Here is a 16139-nt window from a genome sequence, read left to right as displayed (position 1 = left end):
TGCTACCCATCTGAGGCTGCTGTTGCCTCCCCTCCATTTGGTCCTCTGCTCTCCATAGTTCTTTCAAACACCTAGCCTACATTCAGCATGTTCTCTGGCTCACCTCCTAGTCCAGCTCCAGTCCAGATCAGCTGGTTCCAGTTTCCTCTCGAATACTAAGGGTCTCCTTTCAACTGGCACTTATGCTTTATTATTTGTATGTCAGCAACTTGATTTATATTTTAGGCAATTCTATGCATTCCTTACCATCAACACACACACATGAACACACGCAGACACACTTGCACACGTGCAAAATCCACACAAGCACACACACGTGCTCTCGCACACATCTTTTAACACAAGAGGGGTTTTATTGTTAGCTGGCAGGAGGGATCATAAAAGGAGTTGCACCCAATAGCTAATTACTCCTAGAAAATATCCTGTGACATTATTTATCCTAAAAAAGCCTAAGATATTTTTGAAAGATAGTCTCCAAAATGTAAATGGGGAATATTAAACAGCCTTATCCAAAGAGAGAGGAAAGACAATTTGCCACAATGTAGGGCCCTTTGTACTCTTCTCACTTAGGCTCCACCCCTTAGAAACATGATCAATGAATATTCATGAACTTACCAGGGCTCTTTGTGAGTGAGAAGGAAGATGTATAGAGAATATGTGCTCTTCTTCCAAACTTCAGTGTTCTTAAAATTCCCAGTACAAAATGTGTCATTATCATAATCATCATCCTCTTCCCAGCACTACCATCCATTAGTTATCACATCGATACCGAGCTGAGTTCTTCCCTATTCACAAAACATTCATTCCTTCAACACGTTGAGCACCTACTCTGTTCCCGGCATTGTTCAGTGAACTAGTTTACATTCGACCTTGTGGGAGGAGGAAGGCAGATAATAAATGCAATAATTTAACAGAGCAGTAAATTCTATGAATTAAATAAGACAGATTATTGTTAGAGAGTGACAGATGAGGAGAGGGATGAAGAAGGGACAAGATTAGGCAGAGAGTCCAGAAAAGATCTCTTTGAAGAGGTGACATTTGAACTGGAACTTGACAGTTAAGAAAGATCAGGGGAAAGTTTTTTTTAGGCAGAGAGAGTGGCACGTGCAACGGACCTGAGGTTGCAAGGCATTTGGTGCCCTCTTTCCCCCATGTTCCTGGAACTACCCTGGTGTCTTCTGTCTAGGATGCCCTGCCTCTCTCATGCTGTCCTGTATGCTGATTTTTCAGACTCAGGAGTATTCAGATGCCCAACTAGTCTGAAATTATCACCGCCTTCCTGGCTTTTACAGACTTCTTCTTAATACTGCATACTTGACCTCCAAGGACTTAAAAAAGAAACAGCCATTCAAAGCAAGCCTGCATCTTCAGCAGAACCCTTGTTGACCCCGTTGTCTAATATGTCACTATTTCTTATCTAAGAATCCATGGGATAGACTCTTCATAGAATTTAATGCCAGGAAATAAAAATTCTGAAAAAATGTTTTCTTTTATTAGCCCATGAGTTATAGGTAACCTGTCCTGTAAGCCTTTTATTTTGGCTGCCGGAATCTCAGAGCTAAAATGTAGCGCTCCTGTTACAATAACAATCCTATGCATGTTTTGTGGCACGTTCATCCCCACTCCCCATTTACTTCTCATTGTGGCTTCTTATCGTTATTTTGTTTCATTTTTATTGCCCTGTGTGGAAGTGCTATTATTTAAGCGGCCTCAAATATTTTGCAAATAGATGATGTATAAATCATTAATCACATGTGTTGTCCAGGCAATCACAAGTAATTTCCTCACTGCAAGATCTAACGTGTTGCCTTGTTCCAGATCTTCACTTCTCTGCCGCATGACAGAACTCAGCTGCTCTTTCTTCTTAAATATGTCTCTCTTTACCAATCTTTTTGGATGATTACTATAAATATGAACAAAATTGGTTAAGAACAACTCCACTTTCTTGGTTTCATGGCATACTACAGTGTCTTCATTCTCTTTTTAGCACTTTTTTTTCATCCTGACCATCTTATGTATGAATGTACGTATGTATTTTAGTTTCCTTCTCTTCCCACATGCCCATTCAATGCAGACATACTCCAGGATTCTATTCTAAGCTCGCATCACTCTCTACACTTTCTCCTTTGGCAATCATCTACTACTGTCACCTCTAAGTAAAAGATTTTCAAATTTTATTTCTAGCCCTAGCCTCTCTCTTGAGTTTGCATTCCAAATTCCCTGCAGCCATTTGATCCTTGGCGTTAGAACGAGGCCCTGTAGCTCTTTTACCCTCCCAATCCTTGAATCTCCTCCATAACACTTCTGCCAAGAGTTTGTCTACCAAGCAATTGACAGCAAACTTACCACCTTTCAAGGCAGCCCCATTTAACCATCCAGCTTTACTGTTAAAAAGTTATTTTGAATAGGATGGCAAAATCTCTCTCTATGACGTATGCCCACTGGTTCTAAGGCTATTCTAAAGAGTAACAATAAGAGCTAAGACACACTAAATGTCAAATGTGTGCCAGGGCATTGTGTATATTATCTCTGATGACTCTGCCATGTGGTTTTATTATTCCCATCATTTCATTGGGGCAATTTAAAATTAGTCTAATTATTTCACATGGCTCTTCTCCAAATGGTGAAACACACATATATTCTCTTTGGGAACCACTATACTCCAGGTTAAGTTACAAATTCCTCCAATCACTTCTCACATGTATTATTGGGTTTTGTTAATTTTATCGTCTGTATTGCAAACCTCTAACTGTGGTGTCCAGAAGGAAAGAAATTCAAAATAACATTCCAGTTGTGGTTTTAATATGCAGAATAGAACAGAACTGTCACCAGCTTCATTTTAGAAACTATGTGCCTCTATTGACATAGCCTAACATCATTCCTGTTGCTTCCTACTGAATCAACTAGGTTTTGAATCAGCAACCTGCTAAACATCTGCTAGAACTCTGATGGATATGTCAAACTATTTCCCAAACTGAGCTCAGCTTATTTCCTCCCTAATCTCTTCATCAGTTTGCTTTCTCTAGGTCTTAATGGCATCTGTATCACCCAGACACACAAGCCAAAATCCTCTATATTGGCTTTAAGGCTCCTTGGACATGTTCTTAATCTCATCGGTGACCAAGTCCCAGAGGCTCTGAGTCAAATGTTCTCACAAGGTCATCTTTCCACTGCATTAGGTTGAGCCTTTTGCCATTTCCCAGTAAAGGCCACATGTTCTTTCACCTGCACAGCTGAAATCCTGTTCCTGCTTCCCTCTTCTCGTCACTGCACAGACCTGTTGAAGCAGCGCTCACCCTGGAATCTCTACTTACACAGCGCCCACGGGGCTCTGTGCCTATCAAGGGCCATTCTAGCTTTTCACCTTGATACCAGTATCTGTCTTCTTTCTGGCCTTATCATCCTGTGATTTCCTGCACATACCATATACTTCTGGAAAACTGTGCCGCAAAGTATTTTTCGAATTTTCCTAGTTCTGCGCCTTTTTAAAATTGATGCTGTCTTTGAGCCCGGGAGGCCTTTCTTTGCTTGTCAAAATTCTATCTTCCAATAATTTCAGAAAATGTCACAACCTCTATGGAGCTTTTGCCAGGTCCTGGTCTGGCCATCTAACATTAATCTAAAGTTCCTGAGTTCCCACAGCATTTTATTTCTCTCCTAGAATATGATAGTAATAGCGATTTACATACATATTTTCTTTCTTCAACTAGTCTTTAGGCTCCTTAAGCCTTGGCTATGGCTTAGTTAATTTTACTATTCCCAGTTACAGACTAGGGCTCTAATTACTTGCATTAATTATGAATAAGGAGGCAGGAAACAAAAAAGGTGAAATTAATAACTAGCTGAACTTGCAGTAGAGTTGGAAATCTAATGCAAACACTTGGAAAATCAGACCAATGCAGGTCATATTTACAGATGTACCAAGAGACCACTCTATCTTTCCAATATTTCTGCCTGCTCTTAATTGAATTTTTTAGATTGTGAGCTCTATGCTGAAGCACATGACCTCCTTTTTCTTCTCTGAGATCTAACCAGACTAGGACTCTCCCAGGGCCAGTGGTCAGAGGCCAGCACACTAAGTGCCAACATTGATTTGGGTTGTAACCAACAGCTTCACTGAGTAACCACTTTCAGTGATCCTACTAAGCCATAAATCCACATTCCTTTAAAAATAATCTCAGTGACAATGAGCAGACGAACTTCTCCAAGCATACTTGTCACTCCCCCAAAGTCTTAATAAATAATTTAGACATTAAGTCCTTGCACGGCCCCATTGCTCAGTAAAACAAAGTTTAGCATGGGCATTTACTCATTGCCAGTATTTTAAAGCAAAATGTAAAGCTCTTTTTATATCACAAAAATAAAATTGATTTTATATAAGATGGACTTATGAGTTGATACATTTAAAAAGAAAAATATGAAGCAGAATTTTTGTCAATGTGATTGAATTTTGGTATCAACCACAAGAATTTTTAACTATTCCACATAACCTATGTCAGGTCAAGAAAAGTGCTTCACATTTTTTCCTTCCTGGAATTAACATTTATTTAATGAAATTCTACCTCACAAAACACCACTTGCATTACTCAGATGTTCGGTCAATGAAATTATTGAATTAATGTAAAAAAATTACCTTCTTAAGATTAGGTCACATGAAATCATGAAACTGGAAGTGATTACATAATACAGCAGAGTTATGTAATAATGTATTGAATGATATTATACTTTAAGATATAATGCATTTTTAGCTAATACTCTTGTTTTCTGAGCCCAGACTTCCTGCTTTTTTACTTGACTTTCCTTCTTATCTCATTGGTACCTCCCCCTGTATTCCAGAATGTGTATCTTTTCCTACCGAACACTTGGCTATGGTTACACAGGCATCAGGCCAGTGGTTTCCTATCAGCTCACAAACAAAAAGGGGAAACACACCTACACTCAGATACTGACACACAAAATCATCTTTTCAAAATATTAAACTTTGGAGACAATTCCAGTGTATACGAATTTCTCTATCTCTTGGTTTTCAGCATTAAAAATGATATATAAATACATCCTTCAACTAAATCCATCATTTATATAAAGATAGGTGGGTCATCAGATATTGGATTTACTAAAGATAATTTAATCTAAACTATTTCTTCAACAGCAAAAAGTCATATTACTGGACATGAGCAGATGAGGAAAACATGGGGTTTAACAGCTTGAATCAAAATTGCCAACACTATTTACTCATCAATTAGAAGAGATATGACAATCAGGCCAGTTTATTCCTGATTACCAGAAGAGAATAAAACAGCAGGGATTTTTTTTTTCTCCTGACAGATTTAACATTCAAGTTCTTGATACATTTTAAACTTCAGGCAAAAAATTATGTAACTATCCTAAAAATTCTATAAAATAACATAAACACCTGCTTTTCTGTAAAGTGTTAGATGTACGGAAAGAATTGGTACTCCTTGCTCTCCAAGTTATCTATTTAGAAATAATACGTATCCTAATAATACCACTAACAGTAATAATGAAAAGAGAGAAATGGGAAAGTCAAATGTCAAGCTTCGCAAACAGGAGGTAGTGAAAAATTATTCCAATTCACACTGTAATATTTAATACTCCAATTTACATTCGAGTATTTAATACTCCAATTCAAAACAGAACATTCAGTTAGTCATAACAGATTGTAAATGATATAGGTCATTGTATTGCTTTATAGCAAGTCTATGCCTTAGTGCCCTCAGAAAAGACTCTTTTTTGGGACTGGCCCAGTGGTGTAGTGGTTCAGTTCGCACATTCTGCTTTGGTGGCCTGGGGATTGTGGGCCTGGATCCTGAGCATGGACCTATGCACTGCTCATCAAGCCATGCTGTGGTGGCACCCCACATATAAAATAGAGGAAGATTGGCACAGATGTTAGCTCAGGGACAATCTTCCTCACCAAAAAAAAAAAAAAAAAAGATATTCTTTTTTCCTTTGCTTTTATCTAGTGAATCCTGATAATACAAAACTCACAGGTCACAGGTAAAATGCAGTATGGTAGTATTGAGTAGAAATAAATTGAGAAAGAAATAGGTTCAAACCTTAAATTAGCACATATGGTTACTTATTAACAGCCCAGTTAAAGGTTTAATGACAAGCAAGTTAAATTTAGCTGCAACGAGGGTTTAGCTTCATTCAAGTTAATTCATTCATAACGTCAATGCCTTTCATTACTGTATATAGGCAAACTAACTGTCTATTCACATCAATTTTCCAGGAAGGACTAGAAGTTTTTATCCTGATTCTATAAAGGATATCACATCTTCTTAGATCAGGATAAATCTAGTTGCCAGATTTAGAGATCACCTTAGTGATTTCAACAAGTAGGTGTTGAAGATGGTTTTCCTTCTCCAAAATCAAATGTAATTTTTTTTAATATGAAAGAGTATTCTGGATTTCTTGTCAACTTACTATATTACAAAAAGATGATTATCAAAGAAGGAACTGCAGTAACATCAGGAGAAAAATTTATGCTATTTTTATTGCATGGGAAATGTGGGTCCTAAGGAAGGGTGGGGGTATCACTCTGTCTCCCTTTGCAACCCCCAACATTTTCATATACCTTAAACCATATTACAATGATCTCTCAGGGTAGCCTTTAAGTGAGGGGAAAAAAGGCCACTGCACATGTATGTGGACATTTTCTTCACTTTAATGAGGGCGAGTTGGGAGTTGGAGTGGGTTTACAAAGAGAGTCAAGCCTCATGTCTTTTGTTGTTTGGTCGTGATGATGGTTGTTAAATCAGCCACCAGAAAGCCACTTCCTGCCTTCCCTTCCCCTTATCTGAGTCTCTGCTTAGCAGCTTTCATTAGGGTAGAGACCTCTACTACACTTTGAGGTCAATTAGCCTAAAACTGCTAAATCCTAAGGAAATCCTCGCTCATCCTTCCACCTTGCATTTAGCTGTGACTTGTAAACTTAGAATGGCCAGTGCTCAGTAGATAAACGCAAAACAATAATAAGTTGAAGAAGTTTCTAAGTGAACTTGTGGAAAAGGGCCATGTTTAACTAATTTTTGCATCCAAAAATCCTATCACAGAGCCTGGCATATAGCAGGTGCTCAAGAATGTTTATGAATGAATGAATGTTCATTTAACTTTTTGGCCAAACAAGTTGATCAGGAAATGATAACATAGCAAACACATGGAGAGCAACTTCAACGTTAATAAGGATCCATTAGTTAAGACAAATACTGGCAAGAAATTAAAATCTCTTTAAGCACTTATCATCTACATGATGTTTCTCGGGTTTATTTTAATTATTTAACTCTCCTACAGTATCTAACACTTGCGATAGTGATTGCCAATATATGAAGCATTTTTATGGGCAAAATTTCATTTAATCCTTCAACATTTTTGAGGTATGTACGATCAGTCTTCAGCTTTACAGATAGTGATATCAAGGCTCAACATGGATAAGGCCAAATCTCTGGTTATTTGAATCCAAAAACTGGGTTCTTTTTACAGAATTAGATTCTCTGCTTTTAAAGTCTCTTTCTTTCAAGGGCAATTTTCCATATGCGTTTTCACATCCTCTAAATTAAATCTATAGATTGCCACTTTTCATACAGGAGACTTTCAAATAGTTGTTGATTTTGATTAACTGAAGCCTGAAAAAGTAGAAGTGTTGAGGGAAACAGGGTAGAGAGATGGGATGGTCTTCCTAGGACCAAAACTGACTCATGAAATCTCTAGATTAGATAGCCTTTCATAATACACCAAACAAGCCCTTGCATTTCCTTGAGACTAGAAATAAATAGAGAAAGTGTTGTCAACTTTTACAAAAGAGTTTTCCCTGGATTTAACTCACTATGCCACTGGGAAGAACCGAGATAATTAAAGAAATGAAATAAACGCTTACCTGCTCATTTCATTTATGTCATAATTTCCCTTGGGTTGTGTCTGTTTTATTGTAATGCCATGGCTCTTGAATTATAACCTTTGTATTTCAATAGCCAATCAGCAGTACTGTGGAAAGCCTGTGACCTAATATAAGGAAGTAAATATTTGCTTTGTGAACCACATTCATTGTCTACGATAAAATTATATTTATTGACACAGAGATTTTTTAAAAATCTCAAATACAAAGTTTAAGAAATTCAGAGAGATTTTAGATGTTTATTACTCAGGCTAGAATTTCAAGTATGAAGCATTTATATAATTTAATGGAAAAGTCTGCACATCTGGTAAATAGTAGAGCAAGAATTCAAATCCAGTTCTATTTGAAACAAGATTTTAGATTCCACCACAGCTGACTGCTTCTCCCATAGGGTCTCCTAGTCGTCATAAATTTCAGGTTCATTATTCTCAATTACTGACATTTTATTATATTTGATAAACTGGAACCAACAATAATAATAAATTTTTACACTTTTTAGGTAGATTAATATCAAAAGACTTTAAAGATTTTCCAAACTAAATATTTAAGCTTGAAAGCACATTTGTCAAGTCATAGAATTTAAAATGTCAAAACCAGGAGCTTACAAGAGCACTGAAACATTTAAAACACTACAGATATAGAACTCATTAAAGTACTAGATTAGATTCTCAACTTTTAAATATTTAAATTTCACCTATGGCTTAAAATTTTGGATAGGATATGATTCTAATCTGACATGGTTTTATAATGAAATTTAATTGACTTCATTCTGATGAGAAATTTCAATTAATGCCCTATGAGACCTCCATCTACTCCCAACTTTCCTTTCAATCTGGTTATCTCAGGAAAACTCGGAAGTTTTCTCCTCTCACACTGGCAACCAGCAGAAACGATCCATGAAAATCTGGGAACTCCTCCTGTACATGTAAGATGTGAGTGTGTGTGCACAGTGCCCAAACAGAAAAATGACAAATCCCAACTCTGAAGTGATTCTGGGCTTCTGAAAGGAACCGTGCACTTTGGAAAGCCCAGATACAGTGGCAGGTGGCAGTAGGTTATGGACACCATGGTAGCCCTAATCCTGTGGCTGATCCATCCCTAGCCTTTGGCGATGTCTGCTCCACTCCAGCCGAGCTGGAGTCCAGTTCAGCCCCAGTGATCTCTGTAGTCTTTGCCACATGTCTTCTTTGTCACTAAGCATTTCCTTTCTTTGTCTGCTTTTGTCTTTTAAAAAATAATAATAACATTAGCATTCAAATAAATAAGAAAAATCTAACAGAATACCAATGGAACAATGGGCAAAAGACTTGAACAAGCTATCCTCAAAGACAAAAAAAAATTTTTGCTCACAATCATGTCAAAAAAGTAATCAGCATTATTAGTAGCCAAAGGAATAAAACTTTGAAAAACGTCATTTTCAGCTATCAAGTTAGCAAATTTTTTAAAAGATGACATCATGTTGGTGAGAAGTAAATGTTCTAAGCCTAAAGGAAAAAATGCCCTTTTTCTGCAGGTATGCAGACAAAATTTAGGCATAAGGATGTGTATTGGTTAAAACAGTAAAATATTGGAAATAACATAAAAGTCTAAAAATAAAGGAATGGCTAAATAAATTCAGATGTCCTATTTTGCAGTCACTAAGTTGTATTAAAAATACCAATTTTTAATTTCTGGGGAAACACCAACAGAGTAATGTTAGTTTTCAAAAAAGCAAGCATGGAGTTGTACAACATGATTCTAATTCTTTAAAAAATGGTTCATTCATCCATAGGAAATGAACTGGCGGTAAACTGCCCAGTATTCTCAATAGCAGTTCTTTAGGCATTGGGGTAATTATGAGTACTCAGTACATGCTGGGCACATGTTCAGCACTTTAAATACAGTGACTTATATTTCTGCTTACAAACATCTTAGGAGGTGGGTCTTTATTCCTGTTGTATATTTGAGGAAACTGAAGCTCAGAGCAGGTAAGTAACTTAACCATGGTGAGAAACTATTAAATGGAGGAGCCAAGACACAAGCCAAGGTCAGCTTGATCCAAAGCTCATGTTCATCATGTCCATGACTGCTCACAGCTAATTTAAACTTTCTGTTTTATACATTTTTTTCTGTGTTCTAGGGAAACCTAAAAATAAGCATATATTGCTTTTACAATCTGGAAACCAATCATAATATAAATGTTATAGTAAAAACATATATATTCACAGAGTGACAGTTCTAAAAATTGCTTCCTCCAAAGATGCAGGACCATGACCATGATCTTTAGATCTCAGGCTAGTGTATTTGATAATGAGCATGGGGGCTTTTTTAAAAATGTAATCTCGGGGTGCTGGCCTGCTGGCATAGCGTTAAATTTGTGCGCTCCTCTTCGGCAGCCCATGGTTTGGCTCCTAGGGGCAGACCTATGCACAGCTTATCAAGCCATAATGTGGCAGCGTCCCACATATAAAATAGAGGAAGATGGGCCCAGATGTTAACTCCGGGCCCATCTTCCTCAGCAAAAAGAGAAGGATTGGTGGCAGACGTCAGCTCAGAGCTAATCTTCCTCAAAATAAATAAATAAATAAATAAATGTAATCTCAAATCTTAGGAGCCTTTTGTGAGTCATGTCAATTCTGCAAAATTTATTCATTTAAGAAATACTTATTTAATACCAGCTTTCTGCCAGATATTGTGCTAGGTGTTGGCACAATAGCAGGAATAACAGTCTAAATGACTTTCTTTGGATACTAGGAAAGTCTTTGGGGGATAAGTGAAGATAGGAAGAGATAGGGGAGGTGGGAGCATCCATCAGTCTAATGTTGAGAGTCCTGGCTACCTACATTTAAGAACTGTTTTACTTTTTTAAGCTTTCCATAAAAACTCATAATATACCAAGGTAGATCCAGGACACCTCCCTGGAAATGTCACGCAATTTTAAGCCTCTACAATGCATTTATACTTATATGCTAACTGTAGTAATCAGATGAAGTAAAATGCTTTTGAACATCACACGGCGTTATTCTCAAACACGGAGTGTACAGTGGTCCTTGCATTTGCCCTTCTATGTGGTACTCTATCGTCATTGTTAAGTAAGCAGAGTTGGACATTCAGAAAAAGGATTCTCAACAGAAATACAGTTGGATGGATTCCCATCCCTCTTGCTTCCATACCTCATTGTCCACGCCCACCTTTCACTTTTCCAGAAAAGCTCATGTCTTTCAGCAAATGGACTTTTAATATGAAGGCCCATTATCTCTACAACTGTATATTAACAGGTAAATCCTTTCTTACTTTTTAGTCTATGAGTCAAACAGAATTTTTATCAATTTAGATTTAGATTCGGCTGTGATAATAAGGTCAAATGAGTAAGAATATGTATATTTCTCCTTTCCTACAAAGCCCCTGGCCCTAGTGGTGGGAAGTGTCAAAGAATGTTATATTATTATTATTATTTTTATTATGCAAAAGTGTAAGAACTCCACTGGAATAATGACTTACACTTCCAACACGAGTTCCAGTAAATTAGGACCCTTTAGGAAGATCCCCAAGAGCAAAGAGATACCTATTGAGAAGGGATGGCTGTCTGCCTTAGCATTGGACAGCAAGCTAACTCGCCTTGTTAATTTAGAAATAAATACAATTTACTTAAAGTGTTTCCCAGTTTTCAAAATTATTTAATACAGATAGTGTCTAGCAGTTACGAAACCAGGAGAAAAACATTATTTTCCATTACTAGAGTAAAAATTGTTTCTCATTTCTCCAATTAAATGATTTTCGGAAGGGTTCATCACCCGGAAAACCAGTCTGTATGAACGCCGGAAATGCAGATGACATCTACTCTCAGAAATGCTTATTCTAAATGGGAAGCAAGCTATAAGATTTCTCTCTATTATTTGTGATAGCCATCCCATGATGAAAATAAGCTCGCTGTAAAACAAAAAGAGAAAAAGAAACTAAGGGAAGCTCGCAAAGTTCCCTAGACAAACCTTCCAGTGACTCTTTTAAAGAAGGAAGCATTTATCAAAGGGTCAGAGAGGTTAGGAAAACTATGCCAGGAGCCAGACTCAGTCTTGCCAGAGCCACCGAGATTGTCCCAGGTGAGCCGGTGTCCTGGGCTCCGGATGGAGGCGGAGGGCGCAGCACGCGTCCCGCAAGGCGGGCGTCTTTTTGGCCAGGAGACCTCTGCTCTGTCCTCAAGAGCCCAGCGACCCCGAGGCTGGCACGGGCTGCCCGGGACGCACTCCCAGCAGCCTCCCGCTCGCGGGGAGCATCTCCCCATCCGCGGCTTCCGAGGCCAGCTCTGTCCCTCCTCCATCCTCAAGTCCTCCGACATTTTTCACCGAGACAGGAAGGTAGGGAGAAGAGGAAACGGCCGAGTGTCTGCACCCAGCCTCTGCCGCAGCACAAGAAGAGGAGAGGAGGGGGGAGGCTATTAAACTGTGATTCCATGATAATAAAAAGAATCATCACCCACAGCAGGGGAGACTCGGATACACCCACCCGGGCAGCCGCTGGGGATCTGGTGGGCGTTCCTCCTCCTCGCCCCCTCGGTGGCTGTGAAATCTACCCCAAGCCGTGCACACAAGAACTCCCTTTTCTTCGACCAAGGGGAGGGGAAGGAACAAAAGAGACCCCCACTCCCTACACTCACAGACTCAGATTTTTTACCGATGCTCAAGGTATGCATTTTTGCAATCCCTTTAGCTTACACCTTCCCCACCTGAATAGTGCATTTTCCCAAAGGTAAAGAAAGAAAATATACCACGCTGAGGTGATCGGTCGATTGGACACTTAACGTTACATTCGGTTTTCTAACAAACAATCAGAAAAATCCCGCAGGACCTCGCGCCCCCCGGGATTTCTGCCGCCCTGGGCCCTCTGTCGGTTCCCCGATGGCGCCCAGCTCTCCACTGGGGACCCAACCGAGGGTTCCCCGGGCTGTCAGGACACTCGCCCAGCCCGTCCGCAGCAGCTGGAGGGCGGCGAGCGGACCGCGCCGTGGCAGCAACGCCGAATGCAACTTCCCAAACCTGCGGCGCGGCCCCCGCTCCCACCCGCGGCGCGGCAGGCAGGCAGCGCCGAGACCCCCGCGCCCGCAGCCTCCCCCGCTAGGGCACTGGCAGTTGCACTCTCCGCCCCCTCTTTCCTTCACCTCCTCCCTCCCCCCGCCCTCCAACAACCACCACCTTTAAAAAATTCACCCATCGGTGCAAAGCAGACATTTTGATGTCATTTACTTAGCCCCGCTCGGTTTCAGACACAGCATCTTACCCAGTCGCCTGGAGGTGTGGGCAGCGCACCGATAGGTCCGGGGGCGCGAGGCTGGGCTGCTCGGTCCTCTAGCGGAGCCGCTTTGCTGCCATCCGCCCAACTTCAGCACCCAGCGGGCGAGGAGAGAGGGAGAGAGGAGAGGATGGAGGGGAGGGGAGAGGGGGCGGAGGGAGGGGTGGGCGGGGAGGGAGCTGGAGCGGCTCAGCAGCGCGCATGCGCCCTGCGGGCGGGCGCAGCCCCTCGCCCGGCACGGCCGGAGGTGCCGCTTCTTTCCCCGGCGCGTGGCCGCATGAGTCACGGCCCCGCCCCGCCCCGGGCCGCCCGGCCCCCGCGCGCTCGGCTCGGCTCGGCGCCCACGGTGCGGAGGGGCTCGGGGCTCGGGCGACTCGGGTCCGGAGCTTCGCGGGAGCCTCGGAGACCTGGGAGACTTTCCTGATTAGAGAGGCTCTCGCGCCCAGGCTCCTTCAACTTCACGTTCACCCGCAGCCCTCGTTATTACATCCTGCGCTTTGGGAGAATGCTTGAAACCAGAAGCGTGTCTCTAAGGATCAAAACTGCGCTGCAGCAGCGGGGTCCCAGTGGAAGCAGTCCCTGTGTAGGGGTTCAAGAAAGTGTGAAGTTAAGCAAGTTTTGCTTACCCAAAGACTGGACTTTATGAAGAGTTCTTTCCTTCTTGACGTCCTCACCCAGAAATCTGACCCTTGGCCCTGAGAATTCTTTCAGATGCTCTCTGGTCTGGGGCACGTGTTCTGTCTCAGGAGTCTGGACCACTGGAGCCAGGGTTTTGAGTGAGAGAAGCCGATGACCAGGCAGGAGTCGTGAATTATTAACAAAGGTGTTGATGCTTGGGGCCTGGAGTATCCTTCAGGGCCAGCTTGGTAGCAATCAGCGGAGCCCAGCTTGGTAGAGAAGGAGCGTTGGATACTTAATGCATCATGAGCGCTAGACTGCATCTCCGATGATTAGATTGAAGTGTTTGTGAGGGTGAATTAGGGAAGCGGATGTCTTTCTCTTCAGATGTGACATCTGTGGGAAGAGGAGTGAGTTCCTGGCAGGAATGATTAGGCTTTTTCCTTATACCTATTTCAAACTGATTACTTGTAAATATATATATGATTTCCCATAGTTTTGTTATTTCATATATTCAAACAGTGTTATTTCAGTCTCCTTTACTGAACATGCTCCTGGCCCCTCACCTCCACACCTCTGCTTGAGTTCAGTGTGTCTCAGGGTTTGTTCCAGGGCCTCCTTCTCTCACTACATCATGGCTTTGAGGACGTCTGCTCTTCCAAGTGTATTCCCCGGACTGGTCTTGGTCTGCAAATTGTTCCTTATTGGTCTATAAGGAGAGATAAGTACAGAAATTCAGAGTAAGATGTAGAAAGTTTTATAGCAGTTTGACATTGCCTGGGCATCTGAGCACATTAGTCAGTTGTGCTTTGTATGTTTTATTTTATTTGTAAAGTAATTCATTTTTGTTAGATTTTACAAAAGTATTGGTCCTCGACACATTGAAAGTAAAAACTAAAAGTCCTTCACCCAAAATGGTTTGAGTAGCACTGAATTCTGTGTAACTCCCAGATTTATGTCTTCAGTCTTGACCTCTCCCAGAGCTCTTTTATGCCCTTAAATACCTTGACAGCTCTATTTGAAGAATAATTTTAATAGTTAATATTTATGGAACAACTACTGTGTGCTAGGTACTGATCTAATGTTTTGCATGTGTTTCTTATTTTCTCTACAAGGTAGATACTATTATTATGTTTAACAGACATCTCAGAAGCAGAACTCCAGATATCCACCCCTCCGAACCTGTTCCTCTTCAAATTGTTCCACCCTGTTACTCACGTCAAAAATTTAGAAGACGTCCTTGTTTTGTCTCTTTCTTTCACGCCAACACCCAGTTAATTAGCTGACCGTGTTGTCTCCACTTCCAAAATATATCCCCAATTCCTCCACTTCTCTCCCTCTCCATTGCTATAGCAATAGTTCAAACCTCTATCATCTCATACCTGAACTCCTGCAAAAGCCACCAATGGGGCTCTTCTCCGCAACCCCAAAACTACACATTCTCCAAACAGTTCAGTGATCTTTTAAAAACGTAACCAGATCCTCATCCTGCTTAAAATCCTCCAGTGAGTTTCCATTGCACTTTAAATACAACCACGAATCCTTACCACAGCCTGGAAGGTTCTGTGTAATCTATTGCAGTCTAGTTCTCTCATACCATGCTCCCATAGACCATAGGTATGTGTGCCGTAGCCACGTCAGCCTATTTCTTTTACTCTCTTGAATAAGTCTAGCTTCCAGTACTTGTTCTTTCTGTCTGGAATCCTCTGCTCCTGGATATTTACATAGTAGGCTCCTTCATATCCTACAGTTCTCTGCTCAGATATCACTTGCTCAGGCTTTATCTAACCACTCCATCTAATCTTCCCCAGAGTTCTTCTCTGTTAGATCTCTTTGCTTTGTTTTCTTCCGAATACTTTTCACTATCTGAATCAGCTTGCATTTGTTTATTATTATCTCCTCATCCCCCTCTAGAGTAAAGGATCTCAAGAGCTTTGCCTGTAGTTTTCACTGTACTTTTATCTCTACTGCCCAGAACAAGATTTGGCACATGGTACACACTCAATAAGAATTTAAGAAATGAATGCATGATTGAATGAATAAATAACACACTTAGAAAAACTATTCTTTATTTTTCCCGATACTTCTTTTGGATCCTCATTGCTGCCTGCTGTTTGTTTTCCAGAAGTGCACAGAGAGACCACATTGTTTCCTCTTCCCACCCTGTCAAAGATGACTCCACGCAATGGCACACATTAAAACTAGACGTCAGAGTAGTGTTCCAAGAGCCAACTTTGAAACAAGCATACTCAATAAAAAAGAGATCCTTACTTCCATGAGCTTCCCTAAATTGTAATAATGGCTGGGCAATTTTTTGCACCTATGACCACTTGGCTATTCT

General features: G+C 40.7%; 1 protein-coding gene across 5 annotated transcripts in view; it reads right to left on the bottom strand.

Moving 5' to 3' along the window:
- The window catches only part of RGS17 (regulator of G protein signaling 17), a 104878-nt gene extending 91396 nt beyond the window's left edge, over nt 1-13482 (bottom strand). The window contains exon 1 of one of the 5 annotated variants that reach the window (XM_023633085.2): nt 13169-13482. The gene's annotated coding sequence lies outside the window, so the exon portion shown is untranslated. The remainder of the gene's footprint in view (nt 1-13168) is intronic. The other 4 variants (XM_023633088.2, XM_070256541.1, XM_070256542.1 and 1 more) reach the window with 4 other exon arrangements.
- Nucleotides 13483-16139: the final 2657 nt, after the last annotated feature.

The sequence above is a fragment of the Equus caballus genome, chromosome 31 (assembly GCF_041296265.1).
Source record: "Equus caballus isolate H_3958 breed thoroughbred chromosome 31, TB-T2T, whole genome shotgun sequence".
Lineage (NCBI taxonomy): Eukaryota > Metazoa > Chordata > Mammalia > Perissodactyla > Equidae > Equus > Equus caballus.
The sequence above is the reverse complement of the archived record's forward strand: the minus strand, read 5'-3'. Positions and strand labels throughout refer to the sequence as shown.